We start from the raw sequence: 25,174 nt of genomic DNA on the forward strand, positions 1-25,174 counted from the left end.
AGTCTTCCACTAGCTTTCCTAGTTAATCAGCCAAGGGCGTCCCATTAAACCCTTGTGGTGGCACGTGGTTCTCAAGTTAAGCTCTATGTTCCAATTAACATTAATGATAACAACATGAACATAAACAGAATAACAACAAGAATTGGAACATAGAGGTGATAAATGATTATCCCAAAACCATATAAAGCAATAGCAAACTACCCAAGTGATTCAGGGGTAAACAAGGTAATGAGATAAACAATCTAGGGTGACCTATTGGGTCCCATCAAAATTAACCTATGCATGGATAAGTGATATTAAAGAACATTATTGGGTAAAAAGTGGTCAAGGGCACAACTTGCCTGGCACTTGAGATTCCAGGTACCGACTTGCTTTTCAGATGACACGTGTCCTCGCGCTAGTCGTAGCAATACAAACAAACATGGTATAGATAAAATTAACATCACACCAAACATAAGAATATACTGCATAATAATGATCTACGCGTTGCTACGAGACTAACGCAACTTGAATGGATCAAATCGGAGTTAAAACGAAGAAATTATGAATTTCCGAAGTTATTAGGTACTTCGAATAGATTAATTCAAATGAACAATTTTAATTCAAGTTTCAAGGCTAAATAGTGTTACTAGTTGATAGACAATATTAAAACAAAATTATAGGAACTGGAATGGGTTAAAAAGGATTTAGTATGCATTTTCTATGATTTATACAAGTTTCTACCATTATTTTTGTATTAAAAATGAATTTAGAAAGAATTTCTCTGATTTTATTGATTCCTGGACTGGGCGCACTATTACAGGAAAAGTCAGGGGCCAAAACAGAAACCTTTCTAAGACTCAGGACGCTATTGCACGGACGGCGGGTTAGTTTTTAAGTTCTACAGGGTTTCTTTTGCAATTTGACCACGGCTAAAGGGTACTGGCCGCCTAGAGTCATCCGATCCGGAACCGAGGGCCCAGATCAACCTATTACTTAACCGAACCGGTACGCGGTTGTGGTCGTCGGATTAAAATCCGATGGCCCCGAGAGGCACACGCCTACACCCGATCGCGAACACACGCTAGAGATCCAAGGGTTCCGATCTTATTTGGCACACAGGATACCCATTCCGATCCAAACCACCCATAGGCGATCGGACGGCCAGAGGGCCGTCTTCCTCCCACGACACTGATACACGGCAGCGTAGCCCACTGTGCGGCGGCGACACCTCACCGGAGATGCACAGCAACAAGCCCGACGACCAAACCATCCCCGCGAGAACGCGCAAAATGAAATTCGTATATTCGCGAATCTGATAGAGGGTGCCTTACCGCCAATGGGGATGCGAAGGTGCATAGCCACGACGCACGGCGGATCTGAAGTGACCGAGCTGCGCCGACAAGATATTCCTTCCCCACCGCCTGTCGATTTAGCCATGTGAGGCCAAGGTCGCATGCAGAGGACTCCCGCGAGCACCCGGATTCCAGCATGGAGTCCCAGGTAGCGGTGACACGAGGATCAGCGCCGGCAGCTTGTTTCTCTCCCTCACTCTCTCTGGTTGCCACCCGCCATAGATACGCCATGGACGAGCATCCTGGCCATGCCCGCGTTAGCGGGTGACGAAGGCTAGAGCTTCCCCGAGCGTACCTGCCACCCGCTCGATCCCGTCGATGGAGCCCGATGCGAATTCCCCAATGGCGGCGGATCTGCTCAACAATGGTGGCGGCTCTCTGCGCAATCTGAGGAAGCGGCTAGGGGATAAGAAGGGGAGAGGGCTTTAGCTCGCCATTTATTGGCCGAGTGTGCGGGAGACAAATCCGCCAAGCAGTTGCGCCAGCTGACCGAGAACTCCGTGGTGGCAGCGATCGGGCGTCCGAAATCGGCGGGGAGAAGACGATGTTTGTTACGGGGCTCGAGTGGGAGGAGAGACTGGCGTTCCGGTCCCACGTGTAAGCGACTCAAGCGAGGTAGTCACACAGCGAGCGCGCGGCTGGCGATATGACGAGGTGGGACCCAGGCGTCAGCGACCGAGTACAGAAAACGCAGGCGCAGAGCGGATGACATGCGGGCCCCGCGGTGTCGGCGCCGACCCTGCAACTGGGCTGCGCGGCTGCGAGAGGAGACGAGGATGTGGGCCGAAAACACGGGATTTGGGCCCAGTCGAGCGCTTTTCCTTTTCCTTTTATGTTTTCCTTTTCCTTTTAGTTTTCAAATTCCATTTTAAATTCAGATTTAAATTCAAATCTCGTGCCAGTTTATCCTCAATTTATATTGTGAAATAAAAAGTACCAATCTTAGAAGTATAATCACATATATGTTGTTTATATTTTATACCCTTTATTCCTTTTCTCCATATTTCTAAAGTCCCCTTTAACTCTTAAATTCTCATCTAGGTATTAATGTATTCTCTTTATTTTATATATTTATATATTTTTTTGTATAGTCACAAAATACACTCCACAAACACAATATCCAGCATGATGCATAATTTTGATGGCATATATTCTTTTATTAATTATTTGCTTTTGAATATGGTGTTCACATAGGATGATGCATAAAGGTTAAATCCACATAAGGAGAAATTATTTCTCTATTGGTATTATTTCTAGCAAATTACAAAGTGGGTGTTACATTGCGTGAAGAGAACGGCTCCGATACCAATTGAGAGCACCTAGAGGGGGGGTGAATAGGTGATCCTGTAAAAATCAAATACTTGTAGCCACAAAACTTGGTTAAGTATTAGCACAATGGAATTAAGTGGCTAAGGACTGAGCTCTTGTGAAACACAATAGTCACAAAGAAAACAAGCACAAGAGACACGATGATTTATCCCGTGGTTCGGCCAAGTATAACACTTGCCTACTCCATGTTGTGGCGTCCCAATGGATGAGGGTTGCACTCAACCCCTCTCAAGTGATCCAATGATCGACTTGAATACCACGATATTTTTCTTTCTTATACTCTCTCTCGTTTGCAAGGAATCTCCACAACTTGGAGCCTCTCGCACTTACAATTGATGATCACAAAGAAGCACGGAAGTAAGGGTGGGAAGAGCAACACACACAAGACTCAAAGCACGAGCACAATCACGCACACAAAGCCACAACTTGAGCTCACAACACAACTCGAGGAGTTCTCTACTCAAATGGTGCTCAAGTCACTATCTCAAAGAATCGAATGCGCGAGAATGGAGTCTTGGTGCTTAGAGATGATCAAAGAATGCTTGGATTTATCCTCCATGCGCCTAGGGGTCCCTTTTATAGCCCTAAGGCAGCTAGGAGTCATTGGAGGCAATCTGGGAAGGCAATTCTTGCCTTCTGTCGGGTGGCGCACCGGACAGTCCGGTGCACCACCGAACAGGCACTGTTCAGTGTCTGGTGCAGATCGCCTTCCTAAAATGGCACAACCGACCGTTGCAGAGTTGTAGCTGTTGGCGCACCGGACACTGTCCGGTGCACACCGGACAGTCCGGTGCACCCTGCCGACCGTTGGAGCAGGCCATGCGTCGCCCGCGGATTTGGCGGCCATCCGTTGCGCTAGCGGCCGTTGGCTCACCGGATAGTCCGGTGCACCACCGGACAGTCCGGTGAATTATAGTCGTACGCCGCCGACAAATTCCGCAGAGTGGCCAGTTCGCCAGAGCCCAGCCTGGCGCACCGGACACTGTCCGGTGCACCACTAGACAGTCCGATGCACCCAGACTGAGCAGCAGTTGGCTGTACACAGCCAACTCTTTTCCAATCATTTTCTTTTCCTGATTCTAGCACTTAGACAAATATATTAGTACATAAAAACCAATGTACCAAGTCTAGAACCATACCTTCTTGTCGATTTGCACTTCATCCATCATTTGGCATATAATTACTCACTCAATCTGTGTTGGGCACTTAATCACCAAAATATACTAGAAAATGGCCCAAGGGCACATTTCCCTTTCAACACGGCGCGATGCACGGGCGGCCGTGGACCGGCGAGCGCGCGCGGGCGTGCGCTGGTGAGTGCTGGTGCGCGAACGGGCGTGGACCAGGGGTGTCAGCCACGGTCGAACACGTGGAACCGTTGCCTCTGTCCAAGTTCTAACGCTGAATGGGCGTAAATCTTCACGAATTTGGGCAAGATCGCTGTGAAGGATTTGTTCACCTGACATTGCTTTGTCTTTTGTGTATGGACGTCGCGTGGTTTTAGGCTAGGGACACGGAGTTGTAGCATCACCAAGGTGCCAGTGTCAGAATGCCTGGTCCCGAGGTCAAACTGCGCCAAAACCATGTCAAATGAATTTGGTTTGAGTTCAAAATTTTCCAGAGCGTGTTCAAGGGAATTTGGCACAACTTTGATATTTGGATTTCCTGGTTTTGAATTTTGAAAAATAGAGAACACAATTGATCTTTGGAAAGGGTTCTGAAATTCAGAATTCAGAATTATGAATTTCCCCATGGGACCATGGTTCAAGGGCTGATTTGGGGATTTTGGAAAAACCAAATGGCCAAACTTTCTTACAATGATTTGTTAGTTATTTTGTGAACTAAAACTTTATAATTTGGTCTTTTCTAAAATTTGTATTTTTCCCCCAAGATTTCTTCCAATTACCCCTTTATGCTTAATTTGCTCACTTAGGATTTATTAGGGTTTGAGAGTCTTCCTTCTTAAGGTTCATGACAAGATTAAGGAGAATTTTAGGAGACTCAGTATAAATCTTTGTTCTTAATCTTTAATGTTCATTCCTTTACTAGGTTTACATGTGATAATAGGTTGGGGTTAGCTTAAAGAAGGAAGCCTAGGTGACACTGGGGTGTCACAAGACAGTTCATGAATATTGCAAAAGCATCTTGCATCTGGTTCTTGTTCTTGGCTCCTCATGGCCTAGATAAAAACTCCCACTCTAATAAGAGCTTCGGGGCTAATCTGATGAAGGTATATTTGAAACATCTTAAAAACTTTGACCAACATATTGTGGAGCAAAAAGCGAAGCCCAGCTTTCTTGAAGCTCCTGAAGACTACCACTTCGTCCCCTTGTGGCAGGGGAACGATGTCTTCTCCTCTAGCCCTCACTATAGAAACATCATGAAAATATTTGCTTTTCATCGCTTCAATTTGACCTTGTCTGATTGTGGATTTCCCAAAAACAACGTGGCTTGGTCTCCACGGCCGATCTTTGGATTTTTCATTCTCACTGTCAATATTGAAGCTTTCACTGTCGCTTGAATCACCAGAATGTCCAGCTAACATTTCGTTGGTGATCTTCTATACGTTGGTCCTTTCCATGGCTTCATAGAAGCCATCAAGTGTGGGTTCAGCGCTTTTCTTGTCCTCAGACATTTCGGTAATGGTCATGGAAGAAAGCCGAAGCTCGCAAACAATTGCACTCAGAGAACAGGAAAACTAAAATGACAACTATAGCACGAAAGCTAGATGGCACGAAAAATATTCATGACACAACCTCCCATATATATACTAAGAGCCCCACAGCTAAGTGGGTCCCACGGTTCAGAATGATTCTCTATTCTAGCGAAGGGAAGGTGTTTTTTTGGACATTCAGCTAAAGGCCTTCGTTCAAGACGTAGTCAGAATTTGTTACATAAAAACAAATTAATATTGCATGGGGCTACTGTTGGGGGCCTTCCTTTTTCGAAGGTCCTCAACAACATAATTAACCAGTTGTTTTCAGCATAAGCTATTACAGGGAGCTTCATCTTCAGGATGCAAGTCTTTTCCTCAGGACGAAGGCATACGAGATGAAGATACAATCTAAGGATAATAAGAATAAACACCGAAGCTATCGCCAGATTGACAGCTTCGGCTTGTAATGGAGATGAAGTATGATGATGATACTGATCGAAGGGGAAAAAGACTACTGAAAGGGAAATGTGCCCCTGTGCCATTTCTATAAGTATTTTGGTGATTAGATGCCCAACACATTAAATGAGTTCTTATGTGCAAAATGTGTGAAGAGTGTAAATCAAAGCATAAGGTATGTTTCTAGACTTAGTATATTATTGTGTATACTAATGTGTTTGTCTAAGTGCTAGAAACAGTGACAAAAGAAGAAGAAAAGAAAAGGAAAAGAGTTGGCCGTGTGCAGCCAACACCAACTCTGGCAAGGCACACCGGACTATCCGGTGGTGCACCGGACACTCGGGTCAGGTGCTGTTGCTGGCCCAGAGTAAGTGACATACTCTGAGGCATCACCAGTGAGTATGGACCCCCATGGGAAGGTGCCAGACCCCTGTATATACGGTCCGGGCCTCCAAGTTTGGTCCAGGACCTCCACGTGTGCGAACCGGACCCCTGGAATGGGATCCGGACCCCCCTGTATGGGGTCCGGGCCGCCCACATTGGGGTCCCAGGGTTCCAGGACAGAACATACCCGGGCCTTAATCAGGACCCATGCGGGGGTCCGGTGCCGACACGTGTCTAGACCAGATCTGGTGGGATCCGGACCTTATCACATACACTCCTGCTCCCCGCCCAGGCGGAGACCCGATGCTGCCACGTGGCCTACTGCGCACGGCTGACAGGTGGTGAGGCTGGCCGGCGGTGAACCGGCTGCTCTCGGGAAAAAGCAGAGGCATACGACTATAATTCACCAGACTGTCCGGTGTGCACCGGTCAGTGTCCGGTGCGCCAACCGACCCCGAGGACCAACGGTCGGATGCGCCAAATATGGAAGGAGATCGCGCACCGGACAGCTACAGAAGGCAAGTTTGGCCTTCCAAGTTGGCCTCCAATGGCTCCTAGCTGCTTTGGGGCTATAAAAGAGACCCCTAGGCGCATGGAGGAAGATACCAAGCTTACAAGAAACATCCTAAGACTTCTAGACTCTGCTTTTATGCAATCCGATCATCGCTCTTGAGATTTGAGCACTATTCGAGTTGTAAACTCCTCGCGATGTGTCTGTGTGCTCACCTTCTCACTTGTGTGCGTGGTTGTGCTACAGATTTGAGTCTTGTGTGTGTTGCTCTCCCCAACCTTACTCTGTGCTTATTTTGTGATCTCAATTGTAAGGGCGAGAGACTCCAAATTGTGGAGATTCCTCGCAAACGAGAAAAATATTGTAAAGGAAAAGACCGTGGCATTCAAGTTGATCATTGGATCGCTTGAAAGGGGTTGAGTGTAAACCTTGTCCATTAGGACGCCACAACGTGGAAGTAGTCAAGTGTTACTTGGCCGATCCACGGGATAAAAATCACGTGTCTCGTGTGTTGCTTATTGTGATTTCTTTGTTCGCACAAGCGTGTTCCTTAGCCACTTGATTTCACTAACACCTTGATAATCAAGTTTGTGGCTATTTAGTGTTTAATTTTACAGAATCACCTATTCACCCCCCTCTAGGTGCTCTCAATTGGTATCGGAGCCGTACTCTTCATCTAAGGGACTAACCGCCCGAAGAGATGGATCCTAAGGGTAAGGGGATGGTGGTCAATGATAAAGAGAAGGAGTCCCTCTTCAATGAGCCAAGAGACGACAAGCCCACTGACTCAGGCTCGAGTCACAATAAAAGGGACGGGAAGAAGAAGAGACGCATCAAGAAGACCATCTACTACGACAGTGATGCCTCGTCTTCTTCACCAAGGGACGACAACGACGACGACTCTTCGTCAAAGAAAAAGACGGTTAATCAAGATTATTCTTTTGATTACTCTCGCATTCCCTATAATTCAAATACACATCTACTTTCAATTCCCCTTGGAAAACCTCCACACTTTGATGGAGAGGACAATTCGTTTTGGAGTCATAAAATGCGTAGTCATTTATTCTCTCTCCATCCTAGCATAAGGGAAATTATAGAAAATGGGATGCATTTTGATAGCACTGATAACCCTGTGATTATCAATGTACAAATCCATAAAAATGCCCAAGCCACTACTGTTTTGCTAGCATCTCTATGCAGGGATGAATATAACAAGGTTAGCGGCTTGGACAACGCTAAGCAAATCTGGGACACCCTCAAGATCTCACATGAGGGAAATGATGCCACCATGATCACCAAGATGGAACTGGTGGAGGGCGAGATGGGAAGGTTCACGATGATCAGGGGAGAGGAGCCAACTCAAACCTACAACAGGCTCAAGACCCTGGTCAACAAAATCCGAAGCTACGGAAGCACAAGTTGGACAGATCATGATGTCGTCCGACTCATGCTAAGGTCATTTACTGTAATTGACCCGCATCTTGTCAACCTTATTCGTGAAAATCCCAGGTACACCAAGATGATGCCCGAGGAGATTCTCGGAAAATTTTTGAGCGGGCGCATGATGGTGAAGGAGGCTCGATACATGGACGATGCACTAAATGGTCCACTACCCGTCTACGAGCCACAGCCCGTTGCTCTCAAAGCAACCAGCAGCAGGGAGGCACTACCAAGCAAGGTGGCACAAGTGGAGGCTGCGGGGCTCAATGAAGATGAGATGGCGCTTATCATCAAGCGCTTCAAGACCGCACTCAAAGGATGCAAAGAGTGCCCCCAACAAGAATAAAACAAGGGGAATGCGCTCCTTCTTCAAATGCGGTAAGACTGGTCACTTTATTGCTCAATGTCCCGATAATGAAAATGACCAGGCACAAGAAAGATTTGGGAAGAAGGAGAAAAGGAAGAACTATAGGAAGACAAAAGGCGAGGCTCATCTTGGAAAGGAATGGGATTCTGATTGCTCCTCATCTAACTCCAACGATGAGGGACTGGCTACCTCGGCCTTCGACAAGTCGTCACTCTTCCCCAACGAACGTCATACAAGTCTTATGGCAAAGGAGAACAAGGTACGTATTCGGGACACTCCCAAGTACACTTCCTCTAGTGATGAAGAATCTTCTGACGATGAATTAATTGATGCTCAAAATGAAAAAGATAGACTGCTAGAAAAGCAAGAGGACATTTTGTATGAGAAACTAAGAGAAATGAAATGCTATCTTCTGAGTTATCTCCTTGCCATGAATCTATCTCTAGTTTAAAGAGTTTAATTGATGAATTAAATGCTAAGCTAGAGGAAGTAAATAAAACTAGTTCATGTGTAGAGCATGTTAGTATTTGTAATAGATGTAAGAATTTTGATGTTGATGCCTGTGATGAACATTTTATTTCTATTACTAAATTAAATGATGAGGTGGCAAGTCTTAATGCTCAACTTAAGACTTGTAAAATTGATTTTGATAAATTAAAATTTGCTAGGGATGCCTACTCTATTGGTAGACACCCCTCAATTAAGGATGGACTTGGGTTTCAAAAGGAAACCAAGAACTTAACAAGCCAAAGGATTCCCGTTCTCAACAAAGAGAAAGGGAAGGCCCCTATGGCAAATAGTCCTCAAAGGAACCATGCTTTTATTTATGACAGGAAAATTGCTAGTCATTCTCATTATAATAAGAGTTATGTTCATACTGCTTATAATGATTCACAAGCTATGTTTGCCTCTAGCTCCACTTTTGTGCATGGGAGAAGTAGTCCTAGGAGAAATCATGTTGTGCATCATGTGCCTAGGAAAATGTGCAATGAACCTACTACTGTTTTTCATGCTTGCAACACTTCTTTTGTTCTTTCATGTAAGAATGCAAAAGTAGTTGCTAGGAAGTTGGGATCTAAATGCAAGGGAGACAAAACTTGCATATGGGTTCCAAAAACTATATTGACTAACCTTGTAGGACCCAACAAGAGTTGGGTACCTAAAACCCAAGCGTAAATTGCCTTGAAAGTTCATGCATCCGGGGGCTCAAGCTGGATTATCGACAGCGGATGCACGAACCACATGACAGGGGAGAAGAAAATGTTCACCTCCTACGTCAAGAACAAGGATTCTCAGGATTCGATCTTCTTTGGAGATGGGAACCAAGGCAAGGTCAAAGGATTAGGAAAAATACCCATTACATCTGAGCATTCTATCTCTAATGTGTTTTTAGTTGAATCGCTCGGGTATAATCTGTTATATGTGAGTCAATTGTGTAACATGGGTTATAACTGTCTATTTACAAATTTAGATGTATCTGTCTTTAGAAGGAGTGATGGTTCATTAGCGTTTAATGGTGTATTAGACGACAAACTCTATTTAGTAGATTTTTCGAAAGAGAATGCTGATCTAGATTCATGCTTAATGGCTAAGACTAATATGGGCTAGCTTTGGCATCGCCGTCTAGCACATGTTGGCATGAAGAACCTTCATAAACTTCTAAAGGGAGATCATGTGTTACGACTAACTGATGTCTGCTTTGAGAAAGACAGACCTTATGCAGCATGTCAAGCAGGGAAACAAGGTGGGAAGCACTCATCACAGCAAGAATGTGATGACAACATCATGACCACTGGAGCTTCTTCACATGGACCTCTTTGGACCCATTGCCTACCTAAGCATCGGGGAAATTAAGTATGGTCTTGTAATTGTTGATGACTTTTCTCGCTTCACTTGGGTATTCTTTTTGTAGGACAAATCAGAAACCCAAGGGACCCTAAAGTGCTTTCTAAGGAGGGCTCAAAATGAATTTGAGCTAAAGGTGAAGAAGACAAGGAGCGACAATGGGTCCGAGTTCATGAATCTGCAAGTTGAAGAGTTTCTTGAGGAGGAAGGCATCAAGCAAGAGTTCTCCGCTCCCTACACACCACAGCAAAATGGTGTGGTAGAGAGGAAGAACAGAACGCTAATTGACATGGCGAGAATAATGTTTGGAGAGTACAAGACGCCTGAGCGGTTTTGGTCGGAAGATGTGAACACAACTTGCCACGCCATAAACCGGCTCTATCTGCATCGCCTCCTCAAGAAGACATCCTACGAACTCCTTACCGGTAACAAACCCAATGTCTCTTACTTTCATGTATTTGGGAGCAAATGCTACATTCTGGTGAAGAAAGGTAGACATTCTAAATTTGCTCCCAAGGCAGTAGAAGGGTTTTTACTAGGGTATGAATCAAATACAAAGGCGTATAGGGTCTTCAACAAATCATCAGGATTAGTTGAACTCTCTAGCGATGTTGTATTTGATGAGACTAATGGCTCTCCAAGAGAGAAGGTTGATATTGATGACATAGATGAGTATGAAGTTCCAATGGCCACAATGCGCGTGATGGCGATAGGTGATGTGCAACCACAGGAACAACAGGAGCAAGATCAACCATCTTCCTCTACAATGGTGCATCCCTCAACTCAAGATGATGGACAGGTACCTCAAGAAGAGGAGCGGGATCAAGGGGGAGCATAGGAAGATCAAGTGATCGAGGAAGAAGCACCACGGGTCCCTCCAACTCAAGTCTGAACTTCGATCCAAAGACATCACCCGTCGATCAAATTCTGGGTGACATCAGCAAGGGAATCAAATTCTGGGTGACATCAACAAGGGAGTAACCACTCGCTCATGCTTAGCTAATTTTTGTGAGCATTACTCGTTTGTCTCTTCTATTGAGCCTTTCAGGGTAGAATTGGCCTTGTAGGATCCGGACTGGGTGTTGGCCATGCAGGAAGAGCTCAACAACTTCAAGAGAAACGAAGTCTAGAACCTGGTGCCATGTCCAAAGCAAAACGTTGTGGGAACCAAGTGGGTGTTCTGGAACAAACAAGACGAGCACGGAGTGGTGACAAGAAACAAGGCTCGACTTGTGGCAAAAGGTTATGCCCAAGTCGCATGTTTGGATTTCGAGGAGACTTTTGCTCCTATGGCTAGGTTAGAGTCAATTTGAATTTTGTTATCCTATGCCGCTCACCATTCTTTTAGGCTGTTCCAAATGGACGTGAAGAGCGCTTTCCTCAATGGGCCAATCAAGGAGGAGGTATACATGGAACAACCCCTTGGCTTTGAGGATGACAGGTATCCTGACCACGTGTATAAGCTCTCTAAGGCGCTCTATGGACTTAAGCAAGCCCCAAGAGCATGGTATGAATTCCTTAAAGATTTCCTAATTGCTAATGCCTTCAAGGTTGGAAAAGCTGATCCCACTCTTTTTACCAAGACTTGTGATGGTGATCTTTTTGTGTGCCAAATTTATGTCGATCACATAATATTTGGTTCTACTAACCAAAAGTCTTGTGAGGAATTTAGCAGGGTGATGATGCAGAAATTCGAAATGTCGATGATGGGCGAGTTGACATACTTCCTTGGATTCCAAGTGAAGCAACTCAAGGATGGCACCTTCATCTCCCAAACGAAGTACACTCAAGATCTTCTCAAGAGGTTTGGGATGAAGGACGCCAAGCCCGCGAAGACACCGATGGGAACCGACGAGCATGTCGACCTCAACAAAGGAGGTAAGTCCGTTGATCAAAAGGCATACCGGTCCATGATAGGTTCGTTACTTTATTTATGTGCTAGTAGACCGGACATTATGCTTAGTGTCTGCATGTGTGCTAGATATCAATCTGACCCCAGGGAATGTCACCTTGTGGCCATTAAGCGAATTCTTCGATATTTAGTTGCTACGCCGTGCTTCGGGCTCTGGTATCCAAAGGGGTCTACCTTTGACTTAATAGGATACGCAGACTCCGATTATGCAGGGTGCAAGGTTGATAGGAAGAGTACATCAGGGACGTGCCAATTTCTAGGAAGGTCCCTGGTGTCCTGGAGTTCCAAGAAACAGACATCCGTTGCCCTACCCACCGCTGAGGCCAAGTATGTTGTCGTAGGACAGTGTTGCGCGCAACTACTATGGATGAGGCAAACCCTCCAGGACTTTGGCTACAATCTGAGCAAAGTCCCACTCCTATGTGACAATGAGAGTGCAATCCGCTTGGCGGATAATCCTGTTGAACACAGCCGCACTAAACACATAGACATCCGGCATCACTTCCTGAGGGATCACCAGCAAAAGGGAGATATCGATATTTACATATTAGCACCGAGAACCAGCTAGCTGATATCTTCACCAAGCCATTGGATGAGAAAACATTTTGCAGGTTGCGTAGTGAGCTAAATGTCTTAGATTCGCGTAACTTGGATTGATCTATAGCATACATGTGTTCTATGCCTTTGATCATGTTACTTTGAGCATTTACATTACTCATTGTATATTTGTGGTGCTCAAGATGTACAAGACCTCCCCGGACCTCACAAGTCCATATGCAAATGGTGCACATATTTAGGGGGAGATGTGCTACAACTTGACCCTTCGAGACTAACCTGTTTGTTTGAGTATACTTGACGTAGTCTCTTCCCGGACCTCACAAGTCCATATGCAAATGGTGCACATATTTAGGGGGAGATGTGCTACAACTTGACCCTTTGAGACTAACCTGTTTGTTTGAGTATACTTGACGTAGTCTCAAAGGTGCATTGAAAGGGAAAGGTGAACTTGGACAATGAAAAGACTTCCACTGCACTCCGGTATTAGTGTACTTACTTCCAAGTTCATACTTGCAATATCATTGCTTTTTTGCTCTTAATTGACATCTTTTGGTGAGGCAATGGGGTTAAAGGGCCAAGAATGATCCCGTTTTGGTGCTTAATGCCAAAGGGGGAGAAATTAAGGCCAAAGCAACTGGATCAGCCAACCACTTGAGAATTTTGAAAATAGTAGAATTAGAATTTGTGATTTGTTCAAAATACTCTTATTGCAAAATTTGGTCTCTTATGGGGGAGAATTTTGATTATGGGAAAAAGGGGGAGTTTTTGGCACTCGATAATTTTTTCTCTTGGAATATCTCTCGATTCGCCCAAACAAGTGTGTTTGACTTAGAGATAGGAAAAAGAATTTGATTTGCAAAAACAAACCAAGTGGTGGCAAAGAGTGATCCAAATATGCCAAAATCATTACCAAAAATAATTTGGTCTTCAATTGCATTGATGTTGCACTTCTTTGGTTGCTTTTTGATGTGTTGGCATGAACCACCAAAAAGGGGGAGATATTGAAAGGGAAATGTGCCCCTGGGCCATTTCTATAAGTATTTTGGTGATTAGATGCCCAACACATTAAATGAGTTCTTATGTGCAAAATGTGTGAAGAGTGCAAATCAAAGCATAAGGTATGTTTCTAGACTTAGTATATTATTGTGTATACTAATGAGTTTGTGTAAGTGCTAGAAACAGTGACAAAAGAAGAAGAAAAGAAAAGGAAAAGAGTTGGCCGTGTGCAGCCAACACCAACTCTGGCCAGGCACACCGGACTGTCCGGTGGTGCACCGGACACTCGGGTCAGGTGCTATTGCTGGCCTAGAGTAAGTGACATACTCAGAGGCATCACCAGTGAGTCTGGACCCCCATGGGAAGGTGCCGGAGCCCTGTATATACGGTCTGGGCCTCCAAGTTTGGTCCAGGACCTCCACGTGTGCGAACTGGACCCCTGAAATGGGATTCGGACCCCCTGTATGGGGTCTGGGCCACCCATAGTGGGGTCCCAGGGTTCCTGGACAGAACATACCCGGGCCTTAATCAGGACCCAGGCGGAGGTCTGGTGCTGACACGTGTCCAGACCTGATCTGGTGGGATCCGAACCTTATCACATACACTCCTGCTCCCCGCCCAGACGGAGACCCGATGCTGCCACATGGCCTACTGCGCGCGGCTAACAGGCGGCGAGGCTGGCCGGCGGTGAACCGGATGCTCTCGGGAAAAAGCAGAGGCATACGTCTATAATTCACCGGACTGTCCGATGTGCACCGGACAGTGTCCCGTGCGCCAACCGACCCCGAGGACCAACGGTCGGATGCGCCAGATATGGAAGGAGATCTCGCACCGGACAGCTACAGAAGGCAAGTTTGGCCTTCCAAGTTGGCCTCCAACGGCTCCTAGTTGCCTTGGGGCTATAAAAGAGACCCCTAGGTGCATGGAGGAAGATACCAAGCTTACAAGGAACATCCTAAGACTTGTAGACTCTGCTTTCACGCAATCAGATCATCGTTGTTGAGATTTGAGCACTATTCGAGTTGTAAACTCCTCGCGTTGTGTCTGTGTGCTCACCTTCTCACTTGTGTGCGTGGTTGTGCTGCAGATTTGAGTCTTGTGTGTGTTGCTCTCCCCAACCTTACTCTGTGCTTTCTTTGTGATCTCAATTGTAAGGGCAAGAGACTCCAAATTGTGGAGATTTCTCGCAAACGGGAAAAATACTCTAAAGGAAAAGACCGTGACATTCAAATTGATCATTTGATCACTTGAAAGGGGTTGAGTGTAACCCTCGTCCATTGGGACGCCACAACATGGAAGTAGGCAAGTGTTACTTGGCCGAACCACAGGATAAAAATCGCGTGTCTCGTGTGTTGCTTATTGTGATTGCTTTGTTCGCACGAGTGTGTTCCTTAGCCACTTGATTTCACTAACACCTTGATAATCAAGTTTGTGGCTATTTAGTGTTTAATTTTACAGGATCACCTATTCAACCCCTCTAGGTTATCAAAGGCCTTAATCAGGACCCAGGCGGGGGTCCAGTGCCGACACGTGTCCAGACCTGATCTAGTGGGATCCGGACCTTATCACATACACTCATGCTCCCCGCCCAGGCGGAGACTCGATGCTGCCACGTGGCCTACTGCGCGCGGCTGACAAGCGGCGAGGCTGGCTGGCGGTGAATCGGCTGCTCTCAGGAAAAAGCAGAGGAGTACGGCTATAATTCAGCGGACTATCCAGTGTGCACCGAACAGTGTCTGGTGCGCCAATCGACCCTGAGGACCAACGGTCGGATGCGCTAGATATGGAAGGAGATCGCGCACCAGACAGCTACAGAAGGCAAGTTTGGCCTTCCAAGTTGGCGTCCAATGGCTCCTAGCTGCCTTAGGGCTATAAAAGAGACCCCTAGGCGCTTGGAGGAAGGTACCAAGCTTCGAAGAAACATTCTAAGACTTCTAGACTCTGCTTTCACGCAATCGGATCATCGTTCTTGAGATTTGAGCACTATTCGAGTTGTAAACTCCTCGTGCTGTGTCTGTGTGCTCACCTTCTCACTTGTGTGCGTGGTTGTGCTGCGGATTTGAGTCTTGTGTGTGTTGCTCTCCCCAACCTTACTCTGTGCTTTCTTTGTGATCTCAATTGTAAGGGCGAGAGACTCCAAATTGTAGAGATTCCTTGCAAATGGGAAAAATACTCTAAAGGAAAAGATCGTGGCATTCAAGTTGATCATTGTATCGCTTGAAAGGGGTTGAGTGTAACCCTCGCCCATTGGGACGCCACAACGTGTAAGTAGGCAAGTGTTACTTGGCCGAACCACGAGATAAAAATCGCGTGTCTCATGTGTTGCTTATTGTGATTGCTTTGTTCACACGAGTGTGTTCCTTAGCCACTTGATTTCACTAACACCTTGATAATCAAGTTTGTGGCTATTTAGTGTTTAATTTTACAGGATCACCTATTCACCCCCCCTCTAGGTGCTCTCAATTGGTATCGGAGCCGTACTCTTCATCTAAGGGACTAACCGCCCGAAGAGATGGATCCTAAGGGTAAGGGGATGGTGGTCAACAATAAAGAGGAGGAGTCCCTCTTCAACGAGCCAAGAGATGACAAGCCCACATACTTAGGCTCGAGTCACAAGAAAAGGGATGGGAAGAAGAAGAGACGTATCAAGAAGATCATCTACTACGACAGTGATGCATCATCTTCTTCACCAAGGGACGACGACGACGACTCTTTGTCAAGGAAAAAGATGGTTAATCAAAATTATTCTTTTGATTACTCTCGCATTCCCTATAATTCAAATGCGCATCTACTTTCAATTCCCCTTGGAAAACCTCCACACTTTGATGGAGAGGACTATTCGTTTTGGAGTCATAAAATGTGTAGTCATTTATTCTCTCTCCATCCTAGCATATGGGAAATTGTACAAAATGGGATGCATTTTGATAACACTGATAACCCTGTGATTATCAATGAACAAATCCATAAAAATGCCCAAGCCACTACTGTTTTGCTAGCATCTCTGTGCAGGGATGAATATAACAAGGTTAGCGGCTTGCACAACGCCAAGCAAATCAGGGACACCCTCAAGATCTCACATGAGGGAAATGATGCCACCATGATCACCAAGATGGAACTGGTGGAGGGCGAGCTGGGAAGGTTCGCAATGGTCAGGGGAGAGGAGCCAACTCAAACCTACAACAGGCTCAAGACCCTGGTCAACAAAATCCGAAGCTACGAAAGCACAAGATGGACGGATCATGATGTCGTCCGACTCATGCTAAAGTCATTTACTGTAATTGACCCCCATCTTGTCAACCTTATTCATGAAAATCCCACATACACCAAGATGACGCCCAAGGAGATTCTCGGAAAATTTGTGAGCAGGCGCATGATGGTGAAGGAGGCTCGATACGTGGATGATGCACTAAATGGTCCACTACCCGTCTACGAGCCCAATCAAGGTTGCACAAGTGGAGGCTGTCGGGCCCAATGAAGATGAGATGGCGCTTATCATCAAGCGCTTCAAGACCGCAGTCAAAGGACGCAAAGAGTACCCCAACAAGAATAAAACAAGGGGAAAGCGCTCTTGCTTCAAATGCGGTAAGACTGGTCACTTTATTGCTCAATGTCCCGATAATGAAAATGACCAGGCACAAGAAAGATTTGGGAAGAAGGAGAAAAAGAAGAACTATAGGAAGACGAAAGGCGAGGCTCATCTTGGAAAGGAATGGGATTCTGATTGCTCCTCATCTGACTCCGACGATGAGGGACTGGCTGCCTCGGCCTTCGACAAGTCGTCACTCTTCCCCAACGAAAGTCCTACATGTCTTATGGCAAAGGAGAAGAAGGTATGTATTCGGGACACTCCCATGTACACTTCCTCTAGTGATGAAGAATCTTCTGACGATGAAGTAGATTACTCTGAATTGTTTAAAGGTAGAGAAAATTAATGAATTAATTGATGCTCTAAATGAAAAAGATAGACTGCTAGAAAAGCAAGAGGACAATTTGTATGAGGAACATGACAAATCTGTTAGTGTGCAAGAATCTCTTGCTTTAGAAACTAAGAGAAATGAAATGCTATATTCTGAGTTATCTGCTTGCCATGATTATATCTCTAGTTTAAAGAGTTTAATTGATGAATTAAATGCTAAGCTAGAGGAAGTAAATAAAACTAGTTCATGTGTAGAGCAAGTTAGTATTTGTAATAGATGTAAGGATTTTGATGTTGATGCCTGTGATGAACATCTTATTTCTATTACTAAATTAAATGATGAGGTGGCAAGTCTTAATGCTCAACTTAAGACTTGTAAATTTTATTTTGATAAATTAAAATTTGCTAGGGATGCCTATACTATTGGTAGACAACCCTCAATTAAGGATGGACTTGGGTTTCGAAAGGAAACCAAGAACTTAACAAGCCAATGGATTCTCGTTCTCAATAAAGAGAAAGGGAAGGCCCCTATGGCGAATAGTCCTCAAAGGAACCATGCTTTTATTTATGATAGGAAAATTGCTAGTCGTTCTCATTATAATAAGAGTTATGTTCATACTGCTTATAATGATTCACATGCTATGTTTGCCTCTAGCTCCACTTTTGTGCATGGGAGAAGTAGGCCTAGGAGAAATCATGTTGTGCATCTTGTGCCTAGGAAAATGTGCAATGAACCTACTACTGTTTTCATGCTTGCAACACTTCTTTTGTTCTTTCATGTAAGAATGCAAAAGTAGTTGCTAGGAAGTTGGGATCTAAATGCAAGGGAGACAAAACTTGCATATGGGTTCCAAAAACTATATTGACTAACGTTGTAGGACCCAACAAGAGTTGGGTACCTAAAACCCAAGCGTAAATTGCCTTGCAGGTTTATGCATCCAGGGGCTCAAGCTGGATTATCAACAGCCACATGATGGAGGAGAAGAAAATGTTCACCTCCTACGTCAAGAACAAGGATTCTCAGGATTCGATCATCTTTGGAGATGGGAACCAAGGCAAGGTCAAAGGATTAGGAAAAATAGCCATTACATCTGAGCATTCTATCTCTAATGTGTTTTTAGTTGAATCGCTCGGGTATAATCTGTTATATGTGAGTCAATTGTGTAACATGGGTTATAACTGTCTATTTACAAATATAGATGTATCTGTCTTTAGAAGGAGTGATGGTTCATTAGCGTTTAAGGGTGTATTAGACGGCAAACTCTATTTAGTAGATTTTTCGTAAGAGAATGTCGATCTAGATGCATGCTTAATGGCTAAGACTAATATGGGTTGGCTTTGGCCTCGCCGCCTGGGCAACACACTTGATTGAGGGAAATGTGCTACTGGGCCATTTCTATAAGTATTTTGGTGATTAGATGCCCAACACATTAAATAAGTTATTATGTGTATAATGTGTGAAGAGTGCAAATCAAAGCATAAGGTATGTTTCTAGACATAGTATATTATTGTGTATACTGATTTGGTTTTCTAAGTGCTAGAAACAGTGACAAAAGAAGAAGAAAAGAAAAGGAAAAGAGCTAGCCGTGTGCAGCCAACACCAACTCTAGCCAGGCACACCGGATTGTTCGGTGGTGCACCGGACACCGAAGCTATCACTAGATTGACAGCTTCGGCTCGTAATGGAGATGAAGTATGATGATGATGCTGATCGAAGGGGAAAAAGACTACTTAGTCCTTAATGATTTGTATTACGATCATAAGTGAATATCGGGGACATAAATGCACTTTTACCTAGGCTGCGTCCCGTGCCTATAAATAGATGAACAGTAGCACCGTACTGTTCACGCTGGATTGTAATCACTCTCACATCAGCACCTTCGAGCAAGCCGAAGGTATCAATGTAATACATGTTCTGTTAATACTCATGTATGCTTTACGAAATGCGAACATGAATGAATTGATGATTCATACTTGCCATTTCTATCTCTCTCTTTTCTGATTTATTTATAAGATGATGAAGGCATGTCCTTCATAACCTTCGTCTGATGATCATTATGTCCCTGAGGAGATAATGCTTCGGAAGACGAAGGTCCTTCATATTAAACAATTGTGTTGCCTTGTTCTTGATTCACATCATTTGAGAACAAGTGACCAACATATAGCTCTGCCAACACTGCACTATTATAGGTGGTCTTGACTGGTATGAAATGGGTCGCCTTTGTCAAGCAGTCCACTACTACCCAGATGTAGTCATAATGTAACGCCCTAAAAATTAAACCATGTTTATAATCCAAATATGGTGTGTACTATGGATGATCGGAGGCCGTAGATGTATAGATCTCGTCGAGATGATTCCGATCAATTACTAGTTTGCCTTGTTTGGAGTCTGGATGAGTCTTTTTGAGTGCCAGTTGATCTGAGCCATTGTATATTAGCATTGTGGAAGTTTTCTTCTATTTATACCTCCCTAACCCTAGCAGCCACGTCCTCCCACCCATAGCAGCCATCACCCTTTTGTGCCTTGCCCCAAGAGAAGAGTGGAAGAACAAGGGAGAGAAGAGAGGGGAGATGAGGGCATACCGTCGCCCATCGTCGTCGTTCCTCTCCAAGAATTGGTTGGATTTCCTTTCCTCTCTCTCTTTTCTCCACTTGATGAATGATTTCCCTTGTTTTGGATGAGTGTTAGGCCCTGCAATTAGCCTTTCTTGGTTGGATTAGATGGGGGATTAGATTTTGATCTCCAAATTAGTCTGTGCAGAGTGGCAGATTCAATAGTTTCTGTTCATACCAGTTTTTCGTGGCCTTAGTGGACTAAAAAATAAAAAGTCCATCTATGAGTCGTAGACAATTTGTAGATCTTTCTATGGCCGCAAAGAACACCTCAATCGGACATCAGGTCAAAGTGTAATTGAAGTTTGATTATAACAGTTTTTCAGTCTCATATTTCTGTGTAGAATATGTTCTCCTAAGATTTAGGTAATTCTATCAACAGAATTAAACTTTGAGTTAGTGAGAGAAGTTGTACATAATTTCATAAGATTTCCATATTGATAAAGAGTGTATTCATATAAATTTTGAAACTCCAGTTATGTTTGTTTTATAGTGGTTGTACCTGTTTGCTAGGCAAACCGAGGAGGTCTGTTCACTGGTGGGTTTTATCTAGTAAGTGGCCGAGTTGGCTCTTCGAACTATGGAGACTTTTGTAGAGGGATAAAAGTCCTTACTGCTAGCAAAGTTTCATAATTTTTGGTTGAATAGTTTGGGAGATATCAAACATTGAAGTTAACTATGTTGTTGTCTAAAACAGATTCAGTCGGTTATCTTGTCGGATGTTTTAGAACTTATAGATGGAAAATTTTAATTATTCGTCGAATACCGTAGTTGTAGAGTATTTTGTGTAGGTGCTTCCAGATATTTTGATTGATAGTACTGCTGTAATAATTTTAAAGATACAAAATTAACAAGCAACACTGCTGCTGTTGGCGGGTGGTAGGGAGCAGTGGTAGTTCACGTCAGTGTTGGGGTTGTGCATAGGAACGGTGTTGATTATTAGTAAATGTTATGTAAATGTTTGTACTAAGTTTAATTCCCACAACAGGTGGTAGGGCTCCAGATCTACCTAGTGCCATTCCAAATTCTCGACGAAGGCAAGTAAAATGCAGTGGTGGTTTGCTATCGCTTGATTTGTATCTTGTTGGGGGTCTTCTTCTCCGCCGAAGGTCCTCTAGGCAAAAACACCATCGGCAAGATAGTACAAAGGAAGGTGTGACATGAAGATATAAGCCGAGGATGAAGCGGACAAAGCTGAAGCTACGACTGAAAGAGCTTCAACTTGGTATTGTGATAATGGCGAAGAACGATACCGACTTAAACTGGAAAAGACTATATAGTCCTTAATAGTTTGCATTATGATTATAATTAGTTAACAGGGACATGGATGTAATTTTGTCCGGGCTGCGTCCTGTGCCTATAAATAGATGAACAGTACCCCCGTACTGTTCACGCTGCACTATAATCGCTCTTGTGTCACTCTCACATTTTTACCTTCTGACAAGCCGAAGGTATCGATAAAATATAAATATTGTGAATATTTATTCATGTTTATGAAATGAGAATGTAAATAATTTATTGATATATCATCATTATTTACATTCTTTTGTGTTTCATGTACCTTCATTTATATTTATTTATCGAGAGGATGAAGGTATGTCCTTCATGACCTTCGTCTGAAGATCATTATACTCGAAAGGAGATAATGTTTCAAAGGACGAAGGTCTTTAATCATTAACAATTGTATTACTTTGTTCTTGATGTATAGCATTCAAGGACAAGGACCAACATTGGCTCCCACCTCCGGTGAACTCACTTCCACAGTTGCGACGATGGCTTCGCACAACAACCAAGCTGTAGCACCTTCGGCCACAAAGCTGGTGCTCCCAATAACAGGCGGCTCAAGTTCTGAACCAGCCAACAAGAAGTAGAAGAAAGAAGCACAGAGAAGGGTACACCATGTTGGGGTGCAAGGACCCTTCATCAAGTCCAAGTGGTCTCATATTCCAATTACCTTCTCTCAAGAAGACCTGCAGTTTAAGGATTATCCTCACAACGATGCAATGGTAATATCTTGTGTTATCAAGGAATTTTTGGTTCACAATGTCTCAGTGGACACAGGCAGTGCAGCGGATATCATCTTTGCAAAGGCTTTCAGGCAAATGCAAGAGTCAGAGGATAAGATACATGATGCAACACACCCTTTTTCACTACTACAAATCATGTTATATGAGACGGTTAATTTTCAGTTATTAAGACGCTTATGAAGTGTCCAAATTTGACGGAGTCGCAAAAGATGTCTCACATTAAAGATGGTTATAAACCGTCTTAAAAGATATTATATAAGACAGTTTTTAATTTATAACCATCTGAAAAAGGTATTTGTTTAAGTTATTTTGTCTGATAAACTGTCTGAAAAAGGTATTTGTTTAAGTCATTTTGTCTGATAAACCGTCTTGAATTAGGTTTTTTTAAGACACTGCTTCTAAAGAACCATAGAGAATACAAACATTAAATGTCATAAACTATTTATCAAACCGTCTCGAATATCCTACAATAATAGACGATTACAATAGGAAAACCATCTTATTTAGGTTACTAATAATGGACGTTTTAGAAACCGTCTTATTTAGGAGACTGATATTAGACATTTTGGTGACCGTCTTATTAAGATTTAAACGAAATGACTCACGACAGTACATTCTTCAATTTATAATCATTTGTTCAGACATCACGTTATAATAATTTGAAAGAGAAATATACATACACATATATTGAACAACATTATAATTAATATAATATAAATAAGTACCATTCAATATATCATAAATAAGCATTGTCAAACAAGGCATACATAAGTGTACTCTAAATCTAAACTAAAATACAACTGTTTGCACTAATGTTAAGCCTAACTTTATATGAATTCAAGTCTCCACACTTTTGCGACCACCAAATTTGAATTCCATTCTATCTTTACCTGTACAACAAATAGGAGAAAACTAGACATAGCATGCAAAAAGCTCCAAGTAGCACGTCGATGACCTCGAAGATGCCCTTGTGCTTCTCCCAGTTCTTGATCACTCCTACATGCCCGATGTTCCTCCCGCCGGTCACCATGACCACGTTGCCGACGTCAAACTGAACAGACCTCCCGTTGCAGAGCTTGAACTGCAAACAAACCAATAGAAAAGTAGTGAGCATTTTACAGGCATACTATGAAAGGGCATCTGAATTTCCAGTGATGTAACTGTATAGATAGATAGATAGAGCAACATCTATTAATAGTCCTAACGATTGTAGCACATGACATTTTCAATGCAAGACTTTCATGCGCACAACATATATGGACTGTATAGCAAGGATAAGGTACACAGATCTACTAATGAAAAACAGCAACCTCACACAGTTACCAAGATCATCATGCTCAACTAGAACAATGAGAGATGATGTGTAAGAGAATTGAGCTAACCTTGGCATCCTCATCCCTGATTGGGTGAAGACGGAAGCAGCCTGTAGTTCTTGTTTGTCTTAGGGATGGAAATGACATCTGCCAAAAAAATGACACCACAAATCAGCAACCAAAATAGGTGTATAGGGACCACATGCTGTTATAATTTTTTTGAAGTGTCTTGCAGAAGCCAGATATAAAATAATTGAACTGTAATTTGAAGGGAAGATTGGCTTGTATCTGGTCCTTTAACATAACAGCCAGAGAGAAAAAAGGAGCATATGAGAAGGTAGCACTCAGATGAGTTCTAACAGCAATAACCAATTCGGAATTTGTTTTTAAAAAAAACATGTACATGCACCACAACAATTAGGAAATAAGGATATAAGGATGGTACTCAGTAGCAGTAATGAAACATGCAACGATAAGAAAGGGAGATGGAAAAGGAGGGGGAAAAGACATGCATGAGTTTCAATTTTTGTAGTGGAAAATAGTAATACATATGAGAAGTTTGGTTTGTTATTGTGGATGATGATTAGTTACTCACACCACATGAAACTAATACCAACAGATTGTAAGTTTTTCATATTAAAAAATTTAGACCATTCATCAGGATATGTGCCCATAGTTAAGAGGTTATAGTTGAGAGGTATATGCTTGCATATGTTCTAAAAAGCTGCACTTTGACATACTGTATTATGCAAATGTGTATAAATGAGGTAATGTAGTGCAATGTGTTTTTGGAAGCACAAAGAAAAGTGAACAAACAATAATGTTATTAGAGAAGGCAGACCACATACCTGATCATCCAACATAGCAAGCAGCCAAGAATGAGGAATTAAAAAGGAGACATCTCTTAGATGGATTCCAGCAACAACGTGAAAATAAACTGTTAAGAAAGGGAAAGGGAGAAGCAGAGGAATAAGGAAGGCATGTATTAGTTATGTCACACACTTCTCTATGCTCCTCGGTACATTCAGTAAAACGGAAAACCGGGTCTGATGGAACTGTGGCGTTTCCAACTGATGCTTTTGCATCATCTTGGTTACATCGTTAGTCAACTGTAGTGGCTGTCGTGCACTTCCAGATGGAGTTTTCTGCAAGAAAAATGCAGTGAAGTTCAAAACTACATTGCGAGGCATCATGTTCATGTAATTCTGCGAGACAAATAATGGGATCATACATGGAAAAAAGGGTTGTTTACTTGTTTCTCTCCCAAAGGATTGTCACAGTGACGGAACAGATCTATAAGAAGATTTCCCCCTTGCCTATGCAGTGTCGAGAAAACGAATTTATAACTGTGTGCACAACAAATATGCTATGGACAGTAATATGAATAAACCAAATCACATAATATCAGAGTAGAAGGGAAATGGAAAGCAAACAACGTTGGACCTTGTTTATTTTCTAGAAGTATAGTAATTGAAATTTATCTGTAAAAAAAAGTGTTACATTAAGAATGCAGTCAT

At 43.3% G+C, this 25,174-nt stretch overlaps 1 pseudogene across 1 annotated transcript; it reads right to left on the reverse strand.

The window, feature by feature from the left end:
• Positions 1 to 23,085: 23,085 nt before the first annotated feature.
• Positions 23,086 to 24,921, reverse strand: LOC109940810 (40S ribosomal protein S4 pseudogene; annotated as a pseudogene). Its single transcript, NR_164645.1, has 4 exons — positions 24,889 to 24,921; positions 24,506 to 24,802; positions 23,727 to 23,804; positions 23,086 to 23,425 (listed from the first exon to the last, which is right to left on the reverse strand). The product of NR_164645.1 is annotated as a 40S ribosomal protein S4 pseudogene (transcript).
• Between the last annotated feature and the right edge of the window lie 253 nt (positions 24,922 to 25,174).

Source organism: Zea mays, chromosome 7, assembly GCF_902167145.1.
Source record: "Zea mays cultivar B73 chromosome 7, Zm-B73-REFERENCE-NAM-5.0, whole genome shotgun sequence".
Taxonomy (NCBI): Eukaryota; Viridiplantae; Streptophyta; class Magnoliopsida; order Poales; family Poaceae; genus Zea; species Zea mays.